Here is a 26,975-nt window from a genome sequence, read left to right on the forward strand (position 1 = left end):
GGCAGTTCGGGCTGGACTGTTCCCATGAGGCACAGGGTCAGACTGATTTGCATATGGCCATGTCTGAACTGGGGTGGCAGAGTGGGCTAAAGAACGGTGATGGATCAAACCCAGATCTGTTGACTGGGTGTGAGTGTTTGATTGGTTCTGATGCTCCGTCCATCACCACCCCCTTTTGTACCGCTTTGTTCGCCATAAGTTGGCAGGGTATGCTCAGACGTGAGTCCCTTGCTCACTTTGCCACTGGATTCAAGCAAGCCTGGCTGAAGACGGCTGAAATGCCAGAAACCGGTCCTAGGAAGCTTGTTTCCGGTCCAGGGAAGGCATGGCTTGGCAGTTCGGGCTGGACTGTTCCCATGAGGCACAGGGTCAGACTGATTTGCATATGGCCATGTCTGAACTGGGGTGGCAGAGTGGGCTAAAGAACGGTGATGGATCAAACCCAGATCTGTTGACTGGGTGTGAGTGTTTGATTGGTTCTGATGCTCCGTCCATCACCACCCCCTTTTGTACCGCTTTGTTCGCCATAAGTTGGCAGGGTATGCTCAGACGTGAGTCCCTTGCTCACTTTGCCACTGGATTCAAGCAAGCCTGGCTGAAGACGGCTGAAATGCCAGAAACCGGTCCTAGGAAGCTTGTTTCCGGTCCAGGGAAGGCATGGCTTGGCAGTTCGGGCTGGACTGTTCCCATGAGGCACAGGGTCAGACTGATTTGCATATGGCCATGTCTGAACTGGGGTGGCAGAGTGGGCTAAAGAACGGTGATGGATCAAACCCAGATCTGTTGACTGGGTGTGAGTGTTTGATTGGTTCTGATGCTCCGTCCATCACCACCCCCTTTTGTACCGCTTTGTTCGCCATAAGTTGGCAGGGTATGCTCAGACGTGAGTCCCTTGCTCACTTTGCCACTGGATTCAAGCAAGCCTGGCTGAAGACGGCTGAAATGCCAGAAACCGGTCCTAGGAAGCTTGTTTCCGGTCCAGGGAAGGCATGGCTTGGCAGTTCGGGCTGGACTGTTCCCATGAGGCACAGGGTCAGACTGATTTGCATATGGCCATGTCTGAACTGGGGTGGCAGAGTGGGCTAAAGAACGGTGATGGATCAAACCCAGATCTGTTGACTGGGTGTGAGTGTTTGATTGGTTCTGATGCTCCGTCCATCACCACCCCCTTTTGTACCGCTTTGTTCGCCATAAGTTGGCAGGGTATGCTCAGACGTGAGTCCCTTGCTCACTTTGCCACTGGATTCAAGCAAGCCTGGCTGAAGACGGCTGAAATGCCAGAAACCGGTCCTAGGAAGCTTGTTTCCGGTCCAGGGAAGGCATGGCTTGGCAGTTCGGGCTGGACTGTTCCCATGAGGCACAGGGTCAGACTGATTTGCATATGGCCATGTCTGAACTGGGGTGGCAGAGTGGGCTAAAGAACGGTGATGGATCAAACCCAGATCTGTTGACTGGGTGTGAGTGTTTGATTGGTTCTGATGCTCCGTCCATCACCACCCCCTTTTGTACCGCTTTGTTCGCCATAAGTTGGCAGGGTATGCTCAGACGTGAGTCCCTTGCTCACTTTGCCACTGGATTCAAGCAAGCCTGGCTGAAGACGGCTGAAATGCCAGAAACCGGTCCTAGGAAGCTTGTTTCCGGTCCAGGGAAGGCATGGCTTGGCAGTTCGGGCTGGACTGTTCCCATGAGGCACAGGGTCAGACTGATTTGCATATGGCCATGTCTGAACTGGGGTGGCAGAGTGGGCTAAAGAACGGTGATGGATCAAACCCAGATCTGTTGACTGGGTGTGAGTGTTTGATTGGTTCTGATGCTCCGTCCATCACCACCCCCTTTTGTACCGCTTTGTTCGCCATAAGTTGGCAGGGTATGCTCAGACGTGAGTCCCTTGCTCACTTTGCCACTGGATTCAAGCAAGCCTGGCTGAAGACGGCTGAAATGCCAGAAACCGGTCCTAGGAAGCTTGTTTCCGGTCCAGGGAAGGCATGGCTTGGCAGTTCGGGCTGGACTGTTCCCATGAGGCACAGGGTCAGACTGATTTGCATATGGCCATGTCTGAACTGGGGTGGCAGAGTGGGCTAAAGAACGGTGATGGATCAAACCCAGATCTGTTGACTGGGTGTGAGTGTTTGATTGGTTCTGATGCTCCGTCCATCACCACCCCCTTTTGTACCCCTTCAACAAACATGGCATTAGAAGTCAATTAAACATCACTGCGGTACAAGTTCTAGATCCCTTTTGTAATGGGGAATTTTTGCTGTAGTTTCAAAAGTGCTGCTTCATTTTTGACCCCTTCAATAACTCTCAGAGCATAACCATTTAGTTCAATCCAAATGTTGCAGAACCTGCCCAGAGAATCGCAATCTTCAAGTGCACCAGTTGGTATGTAAAGCTATGTCAGCGGCCAGAGTTAGCAAATTGTGTACTGGCTGTTTTGGCGTTGCCCGTCTCAAGTGCCAATGTTGAGAGGGCCTTTTCACAGAAAAAAGTTTACATGGGAAGGAAAGAGTGATAGCACATGAACAAAGACTCACTGAAGAAGTATTGTATGGTGTACTAGAAGAAGGTTGATTTGCAAAATGTATTTGGATCTCATATACACTGTACGTGCACTGTCTGTACACCATGCACTATCAGTGTAGAAAGCAAACATAATAAAAGCAAAATGTTCCATAAACACCGGAAAAACGCTGTTTCTGTTGTTTTTAATGGTGTGAAAATGTGTAACCGCTAATAACCACTGTTTTTTTAAGATATTTAAATCACTTCAAAACACTGAAAAAACCCCACCAGAATTGACCTAAAATAAAAACTGAAAACAGGAAAGTCTAATTATAGGTCATGAAGCTCAGACTCTGTTTGGAAACACTTATTTTTAGACGCTGTTAGTTATGCTCTTTCTCAGTCACTGGTGGGCAATTTGGGCCTGATTTAGAGTTTGGTAGGCAGGATACTTAACCGCAAATGTTGTGGACTACAATTTCTGCAACCTGTCGGCCCACCTGCTCTATTTCGAGTTGGGCAGACCACCATGTTTTGATGGCGGTGCCTATGCTGACTTTGCTGTCAGAAACATTACACCAGTGGTCTTCAAAGTGTGAAGCGAGGCCTCACTTTAGGGATGGTGCTAACCTGACAACAAAACTCACAGGCCTTTTGCCAGTGTAGCTCTTTTAAGCACACCCAACTACCAGTAAAAAAGTCTAAAACAAGCACACAGTGACAATAATACATATGTCCCCCTCAATGTGTGGGTTGTTTGTTTTGGTCTTCTTTCATATGGCTGTTGAACTTGTTCTAATCATTCAACCTCGGATGGTACTCCGCTGTCATTTCGTTGACTTGTGAGCTTTTTCTGCCCTATTGCCACTTAGTACTGATCATGTGGGTAGAAATACATGCCTAAAAAGTGCAAAATCAACTTTAACATTGACTGACTATTGCACAATTGACCATTAACACTGGTCGATCAGTCCAAATGTTATTGGAAAATTGCACTCTCCAGCTGTCTTCTCTCCCCTGACAGACATATTTCTCCACTTATTTAATTACAAGCCATAGCATCATCTCAATCCTTTTAACTTATTTTTACTTTCATAGCTTAAACTGTGTAATTAATTTTTACTTTTTTTGTACCATAAATCTTAATGTTTCGCTCGTTTTGTTATTTAATCTACTTTCAATTGTTTATTAAACTTCCTCACATATATATGTGCACACATATATATGTGTTTGAGTGTGTCTATACACACAAATAGGTAAACGGCTAGAGAAGGGTAAGGGGAATCTCCATTCCAAAAATAAATGAAAAACAATATTTTGGAGATAGGTTTAGAATATTTAAAGAAGCAATAAATGGCATAAGAAGTAAAAGTGTGCCACAACATATAAAAATACTATAAAAATAAAAAGGGTGACTTAGGCGTTATCTCCAACAATGACAACATAGGAAAAGAACACACACACCCACACACACACATCCTTTTTAAAAGTGTAAATAACACTCATATGTATACATAACCTCTGTGCGATATGAACAGTCCTTTACTTTGGCATATTAGGTTAACAAATGCTATGCCAATAAACACCACAAGAAAGAACCACCACAATGATTAGTCATGAATGTAATTGGATAATATATATATTTTTAAAGTAAGGTTTTAGGTTAGAGTTTTATGGGTTAGGTTTAGCTTAGCAAGTTCTGTGAGGTTTATAATAAAGGTTGACAATAGGAAAAGGACAGAGGTTGGGGCTGGGAAACGTTTAGTAATAAGAGCATTGGGTAAGGATGGATTAGGGTAAGGTAGTGAAACAGGAAGGGGGTAGGTTTAGAGTTCATAAAGTTCTGGAAGTGGGTGTGGAGAAGGCTAGTGTAAGGTTTAGTATAAGTAGGATGAAGGTCAAAGTGGCAAAAGACAATGTTCACTGTCTAACGGTTGTGTTATGACAAACACTGATTTAATACAATATGTTGTGTGGGCTGGGAGATAATGGAATTGGTGTTTGATGGCATTCTTTGTCATGAACTAAATCCAACACAACGATCTACCTTGAGGCTAAGTTCACACCACTGTACCACTACAGAGAAACTGCCTACATGTTTTACTGACTGAGGACAGGCCTTGGCTTCCCATCAAGTCGAGGCCATATCCTTTCATGAAATACAGGCTGTGGCCTCCCACCAGGAGTTAGTTTTTGCAACTAACTCCGAAGAAAAAAAAAGAGATCCCTTGAAGTGCACTCCTTTTAGTATTTGTGAAAGAATAACCGATAGGGCGCCTTTCAAGCTTCAACCAAAGACAGACCCGCTGACAGTTCAGGCTTTCCACAAATCTCTCTGGGGCTGTCAATAACTCAAGTACCTCACCAGAGAAAGAGGTGGAAAACAGAGAAGGGATAGACAAGATATAGGACTACTTGTTGTCATAAGGAGGTATTGGGAAACTATGGATGGACAGAGGTTTGCTTGTAGACTGATATGCTGATTAATTCATTTCTGGTATATGGAGTGAGTTCTGAATAAGTATGATAAGCTGCAATAGGTCAAAGCACAAGATATATAAGATAAGATCTTGTGCTGTGAGGTGTTGTTAACTACATCAAGGTCAAAGGGCGTATCCAGATCAGTGAAAAGGATTAAGTAATGAGACCAGATGTTGACTAGGATACCATGGTTAATCTCCAGGCTCCAAGCAGTGGGAGAATGATTAGCAGCATCAGATTGATTGAAACAAACAGACAAGGAAAAGCTCTCTAGTTGACTGTGGAAGGACTAACCCAAAAAGGGAAGCAAGATCGGAGAAAGCAAGAAAGAAGGGGGAAAACGAAGTCGAATTGACGAACGAGGTGATAGCACGGATCCAATGCAGCTAAGGTTCATTGCGAGGAAAAGGGGACGTGTGTAGTTTGATTAAATATGTGCTCTACCACTAATGTCTCGAAGTGGATCCTGGACATGTGAAGTTCCCACATATGTGGTAATCAGCAGTCTAGTCTTCCCAATTTATATTACCCATTGTTCATGAGTTTGTAGTACCTTCTCCGTTTGTATTGGGTGATTTTATGATTAATGTACGGGTAGATGCAGTGATCATGGAAATTCTCGCAGAAGGTCAAGACTGTTCCGATTTTGAATGAATGTCTCCATGACTCTTCTGTCTTCGCTCTTGGACTGAACTCCAAACACTGTCAAAACTGCCATCCACTGTAAATATTCATTTCCTTTTTAGGTTAAAATGGTATAAGGCAAGAGCCTTCAAATTTTTCTTTTAGGGGCATATTTACAAGGAAATGGTGAAGCTGCTGCAAACTGTGCAGCGCCACGCTCCGCCATTCCCAAAACAGGGATGTGCCGTACTTACAACAATACGGTACACTCATGTGTTTCCCTAGCGCTGGTGCTAAAAACATCTGCCTAGCGCCAACACATACACTCTTGCGCCATAATGCCAGGGTGCCTGCGTTGCAAGGAATGATTGTTTATGTGCAGGAAGGTATCCTGTAACACATAAAACAAAAGATATTTCCTACCCTATCTCAAGAAAAATAAAAAAATAAAATCTGTATAAATACATATCACTACAATGTCCAATCCCATTACAAACCCAAAATATTAATAAACAAACTCACTCATATATGTCCTACACTAATAAACCAAACAGACGAATGTGCTGTTGATATACGTAACTGATACATCTACAACCACAAATGTTCTCTTAAAAGTACTAAAACTGAACCCAGAAAACCTATTTGTACCAAATACATGTAACATTTAAGTTTTCTTACCTGCCCTTATGAAACAGCATCCTACTGCATCACCCCTTGAAGTCTGCTGAGCAATGTCATAAAGAAAGTACATTCCTAAGAGATATTGGAAGAAAATGACTAAAATACATTGATATCAATGTAAAAATATTATTAAACAATTAAAATTGATAGCATTTTTCTAAAATACCCATATCCTTTAAAAATATATATATTATAGAAAACAATATAAAAATATTAGTTTAATAAACTGTAAACATATTTTAAACAATGTTATTTATCAAATAGTATTTAAAAATATACCCAAATAATTATTTTCAAAATGTTATCTATTACAATAAAATGTATTCATTTCTGCCATAAAACCTGTTACGAAGTTTGATGTTAGGAAACAATTTAACTTTTTATGTATGTAATTATATTCTACTAGTTTTAGTTTTTTGACACTTTATGACTATTTTTTTATATAATCTACTCCTATAAAACATTTTTAAAGTTACTATATTACTTAAATGAGCTAATGTGTACATTGATTTTGTTTAAATATATATTACTTTAGTACTGCATATAGTTACATTTTGGGTAAACCTTTTCAATACACTTTCAATTTCAATTAAAAAAAATGCTTCTTATTTTATTATTATCTATTACTTCTAATTTAATCAATGTAAAAAATAACTTTCAATAGTTAATTATCTAAAATTGAATTGCTACTTTACTAAAGTATTGGTTATACTTAATTGTTTATAAAAAGTACTAAAATTAAAGTGGTGAAACTTACTATTTTAACTGCACAAAAACATGCATTGGAACAAGTGCACAATGTGTGTAGGGGTGTTTAACAATCTCAAGTCCCACAAAAATTGAGGAGTTATAATTTACTTTTCTAATTCCAGTCCCACAAACATTGTGCAAATATTAAGGGGCGGAAGGGAAGATTTACTATTCTAATTGTCCTAAGAACATTATGAAACGTGTAAGTGGGTGGGGAGGTAAGGTTTTCTATTCTAACTCCAAGCTCATGTATATTGGTGTAAGTGCTAAAATGGAGGGGTTTTGATGTATTATTCTAACTGCAATCCCACAAACCTTGTGTGAAGTGCTGTATGGGCACAGGCTTCTGATTTACTGTTCTAACTCCAGTCCCACTTACAGTGCAGAAAGATCTATTCAAACTCCAGCCTCACAGACATTGCGGAAAGAGCTAACATTTGGGAGGTATAATTTACTATTCTAATTCAAAGTACTACAAATACTGGGAAAAGTTCAAAAACTGGAAGTGGAGTTATAATATACCAATCTAAATCCAGAACCACAAACCCAGAGAAAGTGCTAATGTGGGAGGGTCAGTGTTATAATATACTATTATAACTTGAATGGAACAAACATTGGCAAAATTACAAAAGTGTGTGGGGGTAATTTACTATTCTGAATACAGTCTCATAAACAATTGGGAAAGTGGGTAAATTAGGGCTAGATATATCATTTATTAGTCACACAAACATTGGGGAAAAAGCTATCACTAGTGAATGGTTATAAATTAAATTTCTAACACCACTCCCTCAAACGTTTGAGAAAGTGCAAACATTTGGGGAGTTATAATTTACTACTCTAACTCCAGTCCCACAAATATGGTTGAAAGTGCTAAAAACTGGGTGTGAAGATGAGAGTAAAAAACTACTATACTAGGTCCAGATCAGAGTGCAAAAAAATGGTGAGATGATAATTTATTATTCTAACTGCAGTACCAAATACATTGAGGAAATAAAAAAAGTGGGGGAGTACATATTTACTATCCTAATACAAAACCCAAATAAAATTGAAAAATGGGTGTTCAGATGTAATATTCTTCACGAAAATATCATACCCCCTAAACATATATTAGGGTTCTGTTAACAACAAACCCTATTTTTTCACAATTTAATTAAACTAACAAAACTAAAAAAGTTACTTCAAATTAATTTAAACTCCCAAAACTTGCAAAACAAATTGAAAATAAAAAACATAAGTAAAAAATAATTTTACTTGAGCCTCCAAATAAATTACCATAATATTAAAACACTAATAAACCCTTTAACCCATGAAAAAGTAAGAAACATTAGGTAACTAACACCCCATAATATATGAACCCGAATAACTAAAAAAACTGACTTGCATATAATTTAATTGATTGAGAAAGATTACAAATGAATACTATTAAGAAAAAAAAGAAAATAATTTTAAACAAAATACAACTCACCTATACACCGAAAATAACTCACAACCTGGAAAAAACACATTTTACATCACCAAATATTAGAAAATACAATTTACAATAAAAAGTCAAAGTAAATTAAATACCATGGAATTTTAGTACTTTATTTTTTAGCATCAGTTTTGATGACTAGCATCATTGATATTATGCCCCCAATTTTTTTGTGGTCAGAATACTTTGACTATGAAGGTATGGTCAAACAATATTTTGAAGTTAAAATATTTAGGTATCCTAAGAAGGCCCTACTGAAATCTTTGCAAAAAAGAACTATTGATGGACAGAATGCTGAACAATGTCAAACATTCGCCGCAGTACTGAGATCTGGGCCTAAATCCCTAGTTTTTTTGCTCCCCATGCCATTCCCGTTTAAACTTAGCCATATGCAGAGCAGTCTTGACCCTGCTCCCCACAGGAACAGTCAAGCCCGAACTGCCAGGCTAGGTCCTCCCTGGCATGGAAAGAAGCATCCTAGGACCGATGTCTGGGTATCACCCCCTCATCAACCCCGCTAGCTTCACTCCAGTGGCATGGAGAGCATGGGACACACGTCTGGGCTTACCCATCCCACTCTGGATGCGAAATGAAAAAAGAGAGATCGATGGACAGAATACTGAGCAATCTCAAACATTCAACCCAGTACAGAGATATGGGCTTAAATCCACTGTATGTTTGCTCCCCATGCCATTCCAGTTTAGACCCAGCCATATGCAAATCAGTCTTGATCATGCTCCTCATGGGAACAGTTTAGCAAAAACTGCCAGGTCAGGTCCTTCCTGGACTGGAAACAAGCATTCTGGGACCGGTTTTGGAGTGTCACCCCTCATCAGCCGGGCTTTTAAAAGAGTCTTCCAATAGAACTATTTAACAAACTTGTTTTTTCAACAGAAGTGCTTTACTGTGGATATGTTTTTTGGACAAAATTATGCCATTCAGCAGTATGGTCATTAAATGCCTGTGTTGTGCAACTCTGAATCGTGTGATATAATGAATAGTTTAGAGGTCTCCAACGAGTAGCTCGGGAGCTACTGGTAGCTCGCCAGTACCCTCAAAGTAGCTCTCAGAGGTAAAGTCAATCCCAGTATCTCATTCAGAGAGTCTATGCAGAGACTCTAAGCATATTAAAAAAGCCAACCCGCCTATAGCAGGGACTCATATTAACAATCAAACACGCACGGTGTCGGCCTATTGAGTCTGCCACATGGTCACCTTTATCCAGTCTCGGACTAAGTCACAAGGTGATTGGCCATGTGGTAGTCCCCTGCTTTATCAATTTCACCATGTGTGTGAACAGTGGGCCATAAATGAAGAGTGGCAGTGGTAGCCTGAGCAGTAATCAGTGCTGACCCACTAAAGTGTGGGACGGCAGGAGTCAGAGTGAAAATGTTTCAGTTGGGTGCATGAGCAGCCAAGGGTTGAGGAAAGCTATGATCCTGAGCAGAGAAAATAATAAATAAATAAAAAATAAAATGAATTTTGTTAAGCGCGCAGCTACCCCAAAAGGGGTGTTCCGGCGCTGAGGTAGACAGGGGCAAGTCAAGATGGCGGAGAACTAGTCGGAGCGACTAAATAACCAGGTTTTTAAGGACCTACGGAACTCCAATTCAGACTGAATCAGGCGGAGCTCAAGCGGTACATTATTCCAGTATTGAGTAGCTCCCACCTCAAAGGATTTGCCTCCCATTCTAGATTTTACGAAACGAGGGATGACAAGCAGATGTTTATTGTTTGACCGAAGAGATCTGGCTTGATGGTAGGGACGAAGTCTCTTTCTTAAATCTAAAGGGCCTTTCCCTTTACTGGCTCGGTAGGCTAAGGTCAAAGCCTTGAATACGTTTGACAATGGGTAGCCAGTGAAGTTGTCGCAAGTAGGGGGTGATGTGATGACGTAGAGGAGCACCGCAAATCAGCCGAGCTGCCGCATTTTGAACTGTCTGCAGTCTACGCATCAGGCCAAGTGAAAGACCCAAATACAGCCCATTGGCGTAATCCAAATGGGAAGTTATCAGTGCATGAACCACTGTTTTGCGTGTAGCATTGGGGAGATAATTGATACATTTTTTTAATGATTTTGATTTTGCTGAAACAAGCGGCCGACACCGTTTGAACCTGTGTAGACAAGGACATATGTTTGTCCCATCTAACACCTGGATTCTTAATTGAATCCTTGGGAAGGGGAGCGGAGCCCAATTCATCCGGCCACCACAGGCTCGAAGAGAGGGGACAGGGTTGATTAAAAAACAAGATCTCAGTCTTGTCAGCATTAAGTTTTTAAAAATTCTGATCCATCCAGATCGCAAAATTTTCAAACATTCTTTTAACGGATCGAAAGTAGCGGTGTGAGCATCCCCAAAGGTGAACAAAAGCTGGGTATCATCCGCATAGGATATAATTTTGATCCCAGTATTTGCAATCAATTCCGCCAAGGGGGTCAAATAAACATTAAAAAGGAGCGGGCTCAAGGCAGAGCCCTGAGGCACACCCCACTTAAGGGGTTTAATAGGAGAGGTGAAAGGATGCGTCCGAACTTGTTGTTTGCCATCAAATAAAAAAGATGATATCCACTTCAACACAACACCCTGGATGCCAATATCTCTAAGCCGATTCAGAAGAATAGGATGGGAGACTGTGTTGAATGCTGCAGATAGATCTAGAAGCACCAACACCGCCTTAGAACCTCCATCCACCGCCCAGCGTATAGCATCAGCCATCTCAATCAAAGCTGTTTCCGTGCTATAGCCGGGACGGAAGCCAGATTGCGAGTCATGAAGGAGACTATTAGTCTCAACATAGCCAGCCAATTGTTGATAAACCAGTTTCTCCAAGACCTTAGCCGGAGCAGGAAGCAACAAGACGGGTCTAGTCTATAGTTACTGGTAATTTCAGGATCTGCATTCACTTTTTTTTAAATAGGTAAAAGAAAAGCATGCTTCCATGCTACAGGGTAAATGCCCTGTCTAAGTGAAGAGTTCCAAATCTCGTTCAAATAGGGATTAAGCAGTTCTGCCATAGCGCTATATTGTTTAGCTGGCCAGGGATCACTTGGCGAACCAGATTTACACTTCTGCAGAAAATGAAGAGCCTCATCTGCATTCATCTATGTGTGCGTCCATTATAAACACTGTTGCTTCCTGTAAGCTACACCTGGTATCATGGACTACCAAATGGGTATGCTAGCCCCAATCATATAGGTTTTGCCTGTGGCACAATTGTGTCAGTTCATGGCATAATAGTGGCAATGACATAATTATGGCCATCCTTTACTATTTTGGGTATTCGTTGTCTAGTTATGGTATACCGTCAGCCATCAGTGACATATTAAGAGCATGACTGCTCTATATTTAGGCATCCCTGATATAATTTTGGCTGCCCCTTGCATAATAATGACCATGACTAATAATATGGTGGCCATCCTAGTCTTTATGGTGTCCAGACTTGGCACAATTTATACTGGTGGGCATTATTGGCATTATACAGTCCTCCTCGGTGCTATGGTGCCATCGATTATGACTGTAATACCTGAGCATTTGAAGCAGTGTGTCCATGTGAGGCATTTGTACAGGTGAGTGCCCATTTAAAATGACTAGCTGATGTTTGGGTACTATGTATTTCCTAAAAATGAAAATGTGTATTTTAAAGGCATTTTTTTCAAACAAGGGTTTTCTTCAGGAAAATTTAGTTTGTTTGCCCAAAATGGAAAGTGGTGATAGAAAAATCTGTGTATTTTCAGAAATTGATATGCTGGTGGAGACAAAAGGTTGCAATTCCAAAACACATTTAAAGTTGAAATTGAAAGATAAGTCAAGCTGAATTGAGGAGGTCTATTGCTGTGGTTATGTCCTTTGTGCCACAGGGCATGTGAAGATTTAAATGTTACTTTATCAGTCAGGTGGGGGTATTTAATATTGATAAATGTTTCCCTAGCATTTCTTCTGGTACTATAACCTGGAATACTTGGGTGGCACTATGATAATCCTGCTTACGGTGGTCATAGTGTAATGTGTACACGTGCTGTCAATATTTTACAGTGATAAAATTTGCTAGTAGCTCAACAGGACTTTCCTTGAGCTGAAGTAGCTCTCAATTCTCCGCCTTGTTGACTTGCCCCGGTCTACCTCAGCGCCGGAACACCCCTTTTGGGGTAGCTGCGCGCTTAACAAAATTCATTTTATTTTTTATTTATTTATTATTTTCTCTGCTCAGGATCATAGCTTTCCTCAACCCTTGGCTGCTCATGCACCCAACTGAAACATTTTCACTCTGACTCCTGCCGTCCCACACTTTAGTGGGTCATCTCTGATTACTGCTCAGGCTACCACTGCCACTCTTCATTTATGGCCCACTGTTCACACACATGGTGAAATTGATAAAGCAGGGGACTACCACATGGCCAATCACCTTGTGACTTAGTCCGAGACTGGATAAAGGTGACCATGTGGCAGACTCAATCGGCCGACACCGTGCGTGTTTGATTGTTAATATGAGTCCCTGCCATAGGCGGGTTGGCTTTTTTAATATGCTTAGAGTCTCTGCATAGACTCTCTGAATGAGATACTGGGATTGACTTTACCTCTGAGAGCTACTTTGAGGGTACTGGCGAGCCACCAGTAGCTCCCGAGCCACTCGTTGAAGACCCCGACTCTAGAACATTAATGCTACAGTATTGCATGCTGCCCTGGTTTCTCCTTTTGGCAGCAAGTGAGTGGAACCACAGTTGTGGCTGTCACCAATGATTATGGAATGAGAGAAGGTACGCTATTGACTAATAACTTGTATCTGCATAACACATACTATGAACACATTACGATGCAGGTGGGATCACCACCAACAGACAGCCCTTTGGCCGACCGCCGAATTACGATGCAGGGGGTCGGACCCTTAACTGTCAGAGGACGGACCGCTGCCTCCGACAAGATCTACTGATCCCAACGGGGCAGCGGTCGGAATCGTGATCCTGAATGGAGGCGGTGCCTGCTCCGGCACCGCCGTCAGGATCACGATGTCCATTTCCCAAAGCTTTTTCATGTCGATCTCAACCTAGCAGGGCCCCCATCCCCCATGAGCCATGTGGTGGCCCCCAAACATCCATGCACCGTGTGCTTGGCACACGGTGCATTGAGTTATAAAAAATGCCTTCAAACCGCAGTAGAAAAAGGCAGTTTCCAACTACCTACACTGTGTTCTGATCAAAATATGGCGAGTGGGATCGCCGACTCCTTGTCCGGTGATCTCAATCCCGCTTCGATGGAGCTCAGACCCTCGTCTGACCCCCATCATCAATGAGTCCCTAATTTGCAATTATGGAGGCAGGTGGAATTCTGGCCTTTGCCTGGCAAGTCTCACTGCGGCAGCACATATACTGAAACATTTCAAGTTACAAATAAAAATGTTTTACTTGCTGCATAATCGGTGATCTCACGGTCATCACCCTTTGTATTTAATTTTAATCCCTTTATGCTTCTGTATAGCTCTATTCAAGATTCTTTTTATAGCTGCCTGTACACGTAGGTGTTTGATTAAGCATCCCTGTTATTTTTACTGCTTCTTCAAACTGTTTTGCCCTTTGTCCTTTTCTTTCGTTTTTTTCTCTGAGAGTGGGCGACTTTGGTAGAGAGGCTCATTTATTTTCGGATGTATATGTGAACTGCATGATTTCTTTGCAGTGATAGACTTCAGACTTCTATTAAACATTTGGCGTTCACAGTCCCACCTCTGGATATTTAGGCATCCATTTGTTACTGGCCATGTCAGGGGCGGGATCTGTCCTTTATCACCCATGGCCTCAAGTATTGCAGCCCTCCATTTAGGAAACCAAATATTTCCTTAGTGAGGCCATGCAGACAAGCCTTACTCCAATATACATTTAGCTCAATGTCCAGTCAGTACTATATCTTTTAAAATGATGCAACTTTATTTAATTCAGCTAGTTAGGATAATCAACAAGGCAACCAATCAGAGGTCCTTAATCCCTTCTGGGGCTGAGGTCCTTCTCCGAACACTCTATAAAACATTTACATCCTACAGGCTAGAATTCAAGAGTTGTCAGGTATCATTCATCACCATGGGAAGTTTCTCCATGGCCAGAGATGCCAGATGAAATGTTTCAAATGCATCTTGTGTACGAGGTTGTATGTCATAACCATGCAGTCCGCAACCATGCATGCCTGAAAAACGCGGTCTTAACAACCACCTCGTCTTAACCACGCATGCCTTTACAACTAATTTAGTTCTAATGGTATAATTGGTAAAGGCATATGCATGGTTAAAGTTCTGCCCTAGTCCTGCCCTTAGTCCTTAAACCGTACCCCCAGCCTTGAAATTGACCTGTACCCCCCTGTCCTGAGCCCTAAAACATTGACCCCAATCCTAAAAAGCACCCCAGCCCCCGCAATGAGCCTTAAAACCGTCCCTCCAGCCGTAAAAAGTATCCTGTCCCTGAAGCCCTAAAACCCAGCCCTTCAAACTACCCAGCCCACCACCATGAGCCCTAAAACCGGCGATCCCGCCCTATAAAGTACTCTGACCACCTGGGCTGAAACCTAAAACCCTAAAAAGTTCCCCAAAACTCCTAAATAAAAAAATCGTTCTCACCAAGCTGTTCCTTGTCCGGGCAGGAAGTCACCTCCATCCCGCCGGCCAGACTGCAAAACCTCCGACCCTCCGCCCATCGCTCCGAGTCTAGAGCGCTAACAACCACTAACATCTAAAACACACATATGCGTGGTAAAGACATATGCATGGTTTTCCATGTGTGTTGTTTTGCCACACGTGGTTATTAAGGCTGTTAACTTGTGTACTATGATATATTTGTCCTTTGGCCAAGTGCCTATGTTTTCCTGGTTGCTTGGGAGGGCACCAGAATGGTCTGAATCCAGGTGACCAAAAATATTGGCAAGCCCATTAACCAGCGATGGGGATTTCCAACCCAGAAAAGGGAGACTTGAAAAACTTGTCCCAAAGTCCCATCTCACATGAAAATGCATTTTTATTTCCTATTTAAAAAAAAAAATGCCTTATGGGATTCCCAGCCCAATAACACTCAGGAACTTTTTAAGTCTAAAAAATAATGTAAACTTAAATTGAAATGTCATAATAATGTTTTTTTAAAACAGTACCATTAGTGTCATGCTCCATAATCCTATAAAAATTTTAATAATCAATAATTGTAACATTCTTATCTTTCTTCTATCTTTCTTCTATTTCCATCTTTGCCCTTTCTCTCTTTCCTTTATCATTCTCTATCTCAATGTTCTAGAATTCGTCTCTGGTTATTCCTGCCTTTCTTTCCTTGGAGATAACAGCCGCTCTGCTGTGGGTCCGCTACTTCTATACTTTTTTAAGACTTAATAAAGTCTCCTAAATCTACAAGCGTCTTTATGGTATTTTTGCCTCGGTACATAATTGGTACCAGGAGTGGGGTAAAATGAAACTTTGTTTCTTGTTTCCCACCTACGGACATTCTAAACCGAGAAATGCCGCAACGGACGTCGGAAACTTTGTATCGCTGAGCCTACGTTTCTACAAGGATACTTTGTTTCTACCACAGACCCGCAGCAACTGTTACGGACCACACGGATTCAGGTCTGTTTCATTGATATTTTATTTGACGGCGCTGTTTTCCTTTGAAACCCAACTGACAAGCTAGGTTACGGCTCATCACGCACTTTGTTTAGACGCGCCTCCTAGCAACCAACTGACTTTGCCTCCTCGAGCCAGCGCGAGTTAATCATTGTGTTCACGCGCTCTGTTTCTGCACGCTATTGACTTTGGAACCTTAGCGCGAACCATAGCGCGCTCTACAAGCTGCTCTACACGCTCTTACGATCGAAGGTCTCCTGGCAACTGAAGTGTACATCACGAGTTGCTTCACCTGCGATTCTTCAGAGTTCTCTTAGAACCAATTGATTACAAGTGTTCTAGCGTTTTAAAGTGTTTTTCCCAAACTTCCAGCCTAGAATGTTATTTCCTTCAACAAACAAAGGCTATTATTACAAGGGCTGAATACCCTAGAATGTTATTTCCTGCAACAGACAAAGGCTATTATTACAAAGGCTGAATACTTTATTGACATTTACTTTTGGCAGGCAGAATTCTTTTCTTCAGCATTTATACAGCTCCATTGTTGCAAAATTCTACCTCTTAAAGATAATATACTTTATGACATCATATATTATTTACTCAACTTCCTTTGATTATACTACATTGTCTATTAGTCTACTGTGGTTTGTGCTAGTTATTTATTTTTTTCTTTTAGTCAAGCCCAAGGAAGTTTTCTTAAATTTTATCTAAGCTATGTCATCTTCTGACAATGCTCTACATCCTCCACCATTTTTACAAAAGCCGGGCAAACCTGAAATTGTGTGGAGACAATGGATCCATATTTTTGAAAATTATCTTGTTGCCTTGATGGAACAGAATATTCTCCAAAAAGGAAAAACGCTCTTCTCTATAATCTCTTGGGTGTAGCTGCACAATTCTTTTTTTGATAACTTACCTCCTTTTCCTAGACCCTCTGGTGATGGTACCTGGAATATTTACATTGAATCTAAAGGAAAACTTAAAAAACAATTTTTGGATGAACCCAATGTTCTTTTGGAAAGACACAGTTTATTTAAAAGAAAACAAGCCAGTGATGAATCTGTTGAAGAATATGTGGCTGCTCTTCGGGTTCTCGCCTCTACATGTGAATTTGATAATTATACATATGTTTCTATTCGAGACCAATTTGTTTATAATTGTTTTTTTTTTAAATGCTAGAACGCCTCTTAACTTGTCGTAATCTTTCTCTTTCAGAAGTTATTGACATAGGGAAAAGTATTGAATGTTCCATAATTTTTTCTCAAGCTTTGTCAGGTCAAGAGGGTCATTCTCCTATTTCCTATGTTTCAGATATTTCTGAATTTTCAACTGTTTCTGCCATCAGACTTAACAAGGAAGTTAAACGTACCTTTTGCTTTCGCTGTGGTAACAAAAACTATATTGCAAATTTTCCCTCTTGTCCTGCCTTGGGAAAGAATTATGGTAAATGTAAGAAAAAGGGTCATTTCCAGGAATTTTGTAAAGCTCGTCGTTCTTTTCCAGTTGTTAAAATTCACAATGTAGAAGTACAAAATCCTTCCAACTCAGCCTCTGTTTCTTCTGTCTCTGACTGCACAAATATATTTTTCCATCTTCTTTTATCCATAGATGAACCCTCTGATTCTAATGATCATGAACGGCCCCTCTGCCAAGCTTTCATTAATGACAAATCCTTACAGGTTATGGCCGATTCCGGAGCCCCCATTACTGTAGTAGCTGATACCACTTTCTTTAACATTTGGGATCATTCCATTCCACTTGAAGCTCCAGACATTTCTCCCAAAGCTTTTGGTGAAAAGGATATTGATCTTCTTGGTTTCTTTATTGGTTCCTTACAAATTATTGGCAGATCCACTGATACTAAGATTTATGTTGCAGTCAGAGGCAGAAATTTGGTGGGTTGGAGGGATTTAGCCAGGTTAGCTATTATCCTAAAACCTGGCCATACAAATCCTATTGTTTTAGGAGATCTTCCTATTCTTGCCATTGACAATTGTTTTGAAAAGTCTTGTCCTATTGATTTACTCAAAAAAGAATTTCCTTCGGTGTTCAGTAGTAACATTGGTAATATCAAAGGTTTTGAACATGTCATTAGACTTAAACACAATGCTACGCCAGTCACCCACAAGGTCAGACCTGTTCCAATTAGTGTCAGAAATGAGCTTACAAAACAATTAGAGAAACTCAATGCAGATGGCATTATTACGACTACTGATTCCTCTGAGTGGGTATCTCCCATTGTTCTTGCTAAAAAAAAAAAATGAGGATCTTCGTCTATGTGTAGACCTCAGGTCCCTAAATCGCAACATTATTGTTGACTGCCCTCCCCTTCCTCACATCCAACAAATGCTCTCGAACATTGGTCACTGTAAATATTTTTCAACTATTGATCTGCATTCTGCATATCACCAAATACCATTGCATGCTGATGCTCAGGAACTTACCACCTTTGTCACTCCTTTCGGAGCATACAAATATTTGAGGTTGCCTTTCGGTTTAGCCTCGGCAGCCTCAGTATTCCAAAAACTCATTGATGTCCTTTTTAATGATGTTGAAAATGTTCAAGCATTTCAGGACGATACTTTACTGAAAGCAAAGAAACACACTTTACTGAAAGCAAAGAAACACACTTGGATACATTACATAAAGTCTTTTCCATTTAAATTGAAGGGGTATTACTGTTCAACCTGATACATGTAACTTTTTAGCTGAACAAATTGACTATTTAGGTCACACTATCACACCCGAAGGTATCAAACCCAAGTTTTGTAACGTGGAAGCCATTCTCAAGGCTCCACCTCCATCTGACAAAGATGCCCTCAGGTCTTTTTTAAGTCTGTGCGGATATTATGCTCGCTTTGTACCTGATTATGCCTCTTTTGTTCAACCTTTGAGATCTCTTCTCAAAAAAGGTACTGCTTTCTTATGGTCCAATGATGTTAACACAGCCTTTATTAATATAAAAAATCTAGTTGTCAATGCCCCTGCACTTAGTCCTTTTGTTCATGGTCATCATTGTACTGTCACAGTTGATGCCAGTTTAAATGGTCTTGGTGCTGATTTTGGTCAACAAAATTCTGGTAATGATCATACAGTTGCTTTTGCATCTAGATCTTTGTCTAATGCAGAGTCCAAATATAGTACAATTGAGAGAGAGGCATTAGCCTGTGTTTGGGCTGTTTCCAAATTTAAAACCTATCTTTGGGGTAGTCCTTTTACGATATGATCATGTCTTAAAAAGAATTTCAAATTTCATCGTTATAGGTTGGCCTCCCATTCGTAACATTCCTCATGAATTAAAACCTTATGCTCAAGTTTCTTCAGAATTGTCTTTAGAAAATGACATTTGTACCAGAAATGGTTGCTTTATTCCTCCTTCCTATCTCAGGAATAAACTCATTTCGATTGCACATGCAGGACATCTAGGAGTTACCGCCACTTGTAAAAACCTCAGAGTAAATTATTGGTGGCCCTCCTTGAGTGCTCAAGTGTCCTCTTTTGTAGATGTATGCCCCAATGTGTGGTCTCCGATAAACATTGGAAGATTACACAGAATCCCCTTCGTCCAGTTTCTTTACCAGACAGTCCCTGGGTGAAAATTGTTTTAGATTTCGCTGGATCCTTCAATCTTTTGCCTAATTCTTCTAAATTTTTATTAGTACTCATTGACTACTTTTCTAAATGGATATATTTTTCATTTGTTGAGTCAGCCTCCACTCATTCAGTTTTGCAATTTCTTAAGAATGTTTTTTCCCTTGAGGATCCTCCTAAAGAATTAGTCACGGACAATGGGACTCATTTCGTATCTAATGCCATGCAAGATTTTTTGAAGGGTATGGACATTAGACACATTCAAGTAGCTTTATATAGTCCTTCTGCAAATGACCTCGTTGAAAGAGCTAATCGTTTTCTTAAAGAAGGAGTTCAAACTGCTCTTTCTTCTGGTTTAGACTTTAATCTCTTTCTTAAAGACAAAGTCAATGTTTATTATATTTCACCTCACTCAACAACTGGTTTCACTCCCTTCGAATTGCTGAGAGGCAGAAAATGTCGCACTTTACTTCTGCCTTCCTGGTTGGAAAAACATTGTTCGATTTCCAACAATTCCAATAATTCAAATAAAGATGATACTTTGCGTCGATCTGTTGCTTTAGCACAAAGTAAACAAAAATTTCATTTTGATATTCGCAAACATGTTCAAACTAAAGATTTTATTTCTCATTCATGGGTGCTTATCAAGAAACCTTTTTGTGTCAAAAAAGGAGAATCTTCTTTTACTTCTCCTTACAAAATTTTGAAAGATGGTCTTAGTGCTTGTTTACTTCAGGATGGAAGATGGTGGAACAAAAGTAGACTTGTTCCCATTTCTGACGAACAAGCTGTGATTCATTCTAAGACTGCAGTTACTCCTGATTCAGATGATTCCATTTTATTTGAAACTCCCTGTTTATCCTCAAACATGCTTACATCTGTTTCTCATGATAATGTTGTCAATACTCCCACTAATACTTCTTGCTGTGATTCTACTTTATCTTCAAGGAGAATTTGTAGATTACCTGCTCATTTTAAAGATTTTGTTATGTCATAAGTTCTCTTTTGTAATGTAATGTAATGTAGACATGTTTACCTAAAAATGCGTTAAGTGTTTAAATGGAATATTTGATTGAGTTCTTGAATTTTAAGTTTTGAAATTTCTGTTTGTCTTTGTTCCTCCGTTAAGGGGAAGATGTGTAACATTCTTATCTTTCCTCTATCTTTCTTCTATTTCCATCTTTGCCCTTTCTCTCTTTCCTTTATCATTCTCTATCTCAATGTTCTAGAATTCGTCTCTGGTTATTCCTGCCTTTCTTTCCTTGGAGATAACAGCCGTTCTGCTGTGGGTCCGCTACTTCTATACTTTAAGACTTACTAAAGTCTCCACAATCTACAAGCGTCTTTATGGTATTTTTGCCTCGGTACAATAATCGAATCAAATATTCATCATGCTTTCACTTGTACATATATTCTTATGGTATTCACTGCAAAATATTGTTCATCATATAACACACTTTTCATAGAGATATAAAAGTAAACATTACAGAGGGCCATGGTGATCAGAAGGTGGATGAGGCAGAGGCTTAGGACTATGCCAACAATGACCAGCCAATACCAGTGAAGATAACGCCCACATCTACAGTGTCTGAAACAACAGTGGCTCCAAGACGACAGCCAGCCAAGCAATGTACGTCCATCTGCACCACGTCGAACAAAGGTTTACATACCAAGACTTAGGAGGCAAAGATTTTTACCAATGCGACCAAGGCTTTCGATTAGGCATGATGGTGCAGCTGCCACATCATCCATAGCAGAATTTATCCAAATTGAAAAATCAGTGTCAGACATTCAAAACAGACAATTATATGGCATTAACATGACTGGGCGAAATATGTATGAAGAATTGTCTGCAATGATTAAGAATATTGATTGTTTGAATGAAACAATGAAATCTTTACGTGATGCTATTGTTGAGGAGACACAGCAACAAAACAAAAGACATTACCATGTAGTGGTTAAAATGCTAAATTTGGGCAAAAGTGTAGATAAATCGGTAACTACTAAATGGTCACACAGCAGGAGAACCATACATATTCAGACTGTACCAAGGATGTGGCAAATAGCTTGGGTCAGGTTACATCATGTCTTGAATATTTTACCCATTATAGGAGACCTGTGATGTCGCATCTGAGGAAAGAGTTGTGTCAGCCTCAGTCACCGGAACGTCAGAGGTGGGAGTGTCAATGGTGATGTCTGCGGGAGCGGAAAGTCGGTGAAGGTAGGCAACAAGAGGGCCCCATATGTCTGGAAGTCTTCTAGCCGCAGGCATCAAATCCCAGAATTCACACAGGCACGTCCGACAGTGAGATGCATCATCCAGTCAGCATTTAGCCCTGAGTGCCAGTTGGCGGCCCCAGTAGATGGCCACCCGCCACTTAGCAAGTACCAGGAGCATTGCAATCTGTTTGCGGTTAGCGTCTGATACGTGTTTAACGTAGCCCAGGAGGCACACCAAGGGATCAGGGCAATGCGCTCAGATGTAATTTCGCTAATGGCTGCGCACACCTCTAGCCAGAATGAGGAGACTCTGGGACACAACCAAGCCAGGTGTGCAAAATCCGTGCCAGGTGCCAAACACCTCGCACATCTGTCACTGTCCAGTAGGCCCATTTTGTGTAGTGATATTGGGGTGCGATAGAGTCTATGTAGATACTTACAATGGATACGCCACAGGCAATAGTTTGGGGAGAGACGTCTTATCTGGTTGCAGTAGTACTGCCAGTTTTTGGCGGAGAGGTCAATCTTTAAGTCCGCACCCCATGCGCTACGGGCACGGTCCGTGTTGTTGGGGGAAGCAGCAAGTGTGGGAGCATTGAGTCTTGTGATCAATTTCCACAGAGAGTTTGAAGAATATATAAGCTCAAGCGCAGCACTGGGCCATGGAGCGAGTGGAAAAACAGGGTTGTCGCTTCTGTAGGTTGCTCTGATCTGGTAATACAGTAGCTTATCGAACGGTGCAGCATTGTCTTGCAGAGTGAAGAAGTTGTTATCGGGGTAAATGTCTGCCATAGTGTGAATGCCAAGGTCGGCAGCGCGGCGGGACATCATACCCGCAGTCTGCAATGGGGGAAATTACGGATTGTTTGCAAGTGGCATGGATGGTACGTAGAGTGCCCCAGCACCAGTATGTTTACGTAACCCATCCCAAGCCCAGCACAAGCACTCGACCATGTCAATCTCGCCGCGAGGTACTTTGTGTGGTAAAAATATAGCAGTCTGCAGCAGTCATGGGGAAGCTAAGTCTACCTCGACCACCACATGAGGCTGGAAAGGCACAGGGTGGATCCAAAAGTGGAGAAAACTGGCCTGGGCGCACAGCGCATACAGCCTGAAATCGGGAGCCCCCAAACCGCCCCGAGCTAGGGGGAGTATTAGAATGGCATAGGTGATTCTAGGTTGGCGCCCTGCCCAAAGCAGTGTGATGATGTGAGAGAGACTCCAGCCAGTCCATCGCCCTACCAAAATTGGACCTCCACAGTTTGTCCACATCCCTACTTAGCCAGATGCCGAGGTACCTGGTGGGGCCAGCCGCCCAGGAAAAAGGATAGTCTAGGGTAAATGGCACGGTCGCGTCCGTGAGTGGAAAAAGGACAGATTTACTCCAGTTGATGTGGACTCCGGAGAGGCCGCCAAACCGGACAACCTCCCTGGTCATGGGTGCAAGGTTCTCCCGTGGCTCACAGACATACATCGGTATGTCGTCCGCATATAAGGAGATGGCAAGGGCTTGGGCAGAGAAACCTATACCCCAGTGCTGACGCAGCTGCGCCACCAGGGGCTCTATAGTGATGGCGAAGAGCATTGGGAAGAGGGGACAGCCCTGCCTGGTGTCCCGAGAGATGGTGATGGGATCAGTGACCTGCCCATCTACCCTGATGCGCGCCGTGGGGAGGGTATACAGCAATTGAATCTTGCGCACAAAGTCTGGACTGAATCCTAATCGAGGGAGAAGGTAAAAGAGGAAGGGCCATTCTAGTGTATCAAAGGCCTTTGTGGCATCTAATAAGGTGGCCACTGCCGGGAGAGTGGGGTTGATCTGATGGAGAACCGAGAAGATAGTGCGCAGATTGTGTGAAGTGGCACGCCCCAGGATGAAACCTGACTGGTCAGGGTGAGCAATCAGCGGCATGAGCGGAAGAAGACGGGTGGCCAGGAGTTTAGCGTAGATTTTGTTATTAACATTTATCAGTGAAAACGGACGATACGAATCGCAGCACTCCGGGGACTTGTCCGGTTTCAAAAGAAGATTAAGTAGAGCCTTGCAGAGAGAAGGGGGGAGTCTACCCTGTTTAAGAGAGTCGTTATACATTTTGGCCAAATGTGGGACGAGAAGGGGTGCATATTGCTGGTAAAATGCAGGATTGAGCCCGTCAGAACCGGGGGCCTTGTCACATTGAAGTCCTGCAATAACTTTAGAAATGTCCTAGTGGGTAAAAGGCTCATCCAGGTACTCCCAGTGACTGTTACCAAGCCACAATACTATTAAAAAAAAGGGCTTGGGTCCTGTCACTACCTGGCCTGGACTTCTCTAATTATCATAAACAAACAAATGACCAGATAGGTATTTCAACAATTACTAAGCTGCACCTAGACCAATAATTCTAATTACATGTGATTTATTTCACATTGATTTCAAAACATTTTTCACAATTTTTTGAAAAAACATTTCATCATGTCATAGAGAGACGCACCAAATTTTCAGTGTGACACAAATACAAAAACATAAATTACATACAAATCCAAAAAACATAGAAAGAGTGAAACAAATTCAATAGAAAGATATGTTAAACGTGGACACCATTCATATTGTCATTGTCCTCCTGAAATTTAGAGGGCACCAGTCCTTGTGTAAAACATAGAAAAGCAGGCGGACTTTACACAGTTCAACGGGTCCTGCCTGTATACTGGGCTGAAGGCAGCTAAATAATCTCGAGGGTCATATCACTGATGGGGTTAATTTCTTTTATCAGTTCCCATATATGCCCCAAAAGGCTAATTCGCTTCAGACGCAATGTCGCAATACCAACGTGTATCAAACCCTGTTGTGTTCTAGGGTTATCCTCAGGGCGTGGACTGGAGATGTCTTAACTGTTTTTAAAAGAGGCTCCCATGTAGTTTATTCAAATCCATGGTATAGCCGGTCTTTGGCGTTAGTCGGGCTTCTATCAAAGGATGTGTACGAGATCTACAAGTCCATGTACAAATGTTGTTGTTGTTGTCTTTTTTTTGTTGGAGTCTCACTCTGCCGAAGACACGCTGACAAACTGGAGCTATTGTTAAATTGGAGCACAGTGACAACACAGCAGGACAAAGACCTCTGAATCACCACAGTCCCACGACGATGGCGCGGTCGGAGCGAATTAATAGGCCAAGGTGGAATTAGACGATGCAGCTTGACTGAAGTAAGGGAGGATGTTGTTCCGTGTGGAAACACCCGTGCGATCGGCCCGTGTGTCAGCTGACCTTCGGGTCACGCGCTCCTTGATTCCCGGCTGGGAACCACACCTTCCTTGACTACCTTTACGGAGTCTTCGGCCTCACCCTGACCGCATTCTGATTTCACGAAGGGTACACACCACGTGGCTCCTCTACCTTATATCTCTGTGCCAATCCATCTTCCAATTACCGTGTCATTGAGGTTCCTTCACTGGCAACTTTCCAGGCATCTGTCCTATCAGTTAGTCCTGATGAGATCCCGTTATTCCTTAAGGGATTGAAACGTCGTCGACACACACAAATGTGGAGTATGAGATGTATTATAATTTGTGACTTTCTCCTATTCACATGCTCGCTTATTGAAAAGTCACCTTTTTAAGTCACTTGCCTGTGGTAAGGAAATCGGCTGATTTCCCTCTGGCCTGTCATGGTTTGCTCACTCAACTTCTTGTTATTTTTTGCGTTCAATTTATCTGTTTATTAAATATTTCATTGATATATTATTACCTTCCAATTTTTATTACCAAAATTGTGACATTATTCCTAAATCCGATTGTATGGGACCTTTGTTACCAATTCCAAATAAAGAGGGGAGTTACTCCAATGTGCACCACACAGAGGGACGGGGTATAAGTAGTAGGAAAATACACAAAGTGTCCCTATTTAAAACTTATCCAGGTTGCTCATGGACACAAGCAGAGGACTGTTATTTATGACCAAACTATCAGGGTCTACCAAGAACACTGTATGCTATATCTGCACTTAGAAAAGCTCTATCAGAGGCGTATTACTTAAAACATAATCCTTTATTACAAATCATAAAAAAACATTAAAACCATGTATCTATGCCTCCCAAAATTGGGTTACACTCTATAAGTATTACAAAGGAATTAATCCAGATCATTAAAACCACAAAGTTAAAAGTCGACGCAGCGTTTCGGTGATATTTGTAATATTTCCACCTTCTTCAGGACTAAAAATTGTTTTTTTCAAATCTAAAACAAAAGAGAAATTTATCTATTTTAGCATTTATGAACAAAAAAGTGCAAATTAACAGTGTTCTACTGTATATCAACAACATCCTCTGTATTATTTTGCATGAGTACTTCAGATCAAACCTACAGCTGTATCCTGTTACATATTTTATTTATACTAACACACAATTTATACAAACATATCTTCTATTCAGCATGTATATATTGTACAATTCAATAAAACAAAAATCTGCATATCTCATCTTACGATTGGAGAGGCATTGAGAGGAGGACGACCTTCCTGAATTAAATTTCTCTGCCAGGTAATTATTTTGCCTGTAGTGTAAGCACATATCGTTTTTTAGTCAAACATTGAGTGACCCTATTAGCTACTGTATGGGGCTTTTAATTAAAAAGGGGCAATGCTGGCATACCTTATTGATAATCAGGATTGTATATTTGTTCCGCAAAAACCACCGAAATTGTGTTCTTTTCACAGGAGAACAGAGACCACTTTAAATCATTGGGAATTTAATATGATTTGTAATAAATGATTATGTTTTAAGTAATACGCCTCTGATAGAGCTTTTCTAAGTGCAGATATAGCATACAGTGTTCTTGGTAGACCCTGATAGTTTGGTCATAAATAACAGTCCTCTGTTTGTGTCCATGAGCAACCTGGATAAGTTTTAAATAGGGACACTGTATTTTCCTACCTTTGTTACCAAGCCACAGAAGTTCGACGGAGTCAAAGTAGTGATCCATAATCTCACTGGAGGCAACCGCGCCCGCAGTGTATGGTTGAGAGTAGAAGTTGGAGATCCTAGTTAGGATCTCTGAAGGTGAAGTAGTCCTGCCCGCGGCATCATCGTGCAGTG

Source organism: Triturus cristatus, chromosome 5_1 (assembly GCF_964204655.1).
Source record: "Triturus cristatus chromosome 5_1, aTriCri1.1, whole genome shotgun sequence".
In the NCBI taxonomy this organism is placed as follows: Eukaryota; Metazoa; Chordata; class Amphibia; order Caudata; family Salamandridae; genus Triturus; species Triturus cristatus.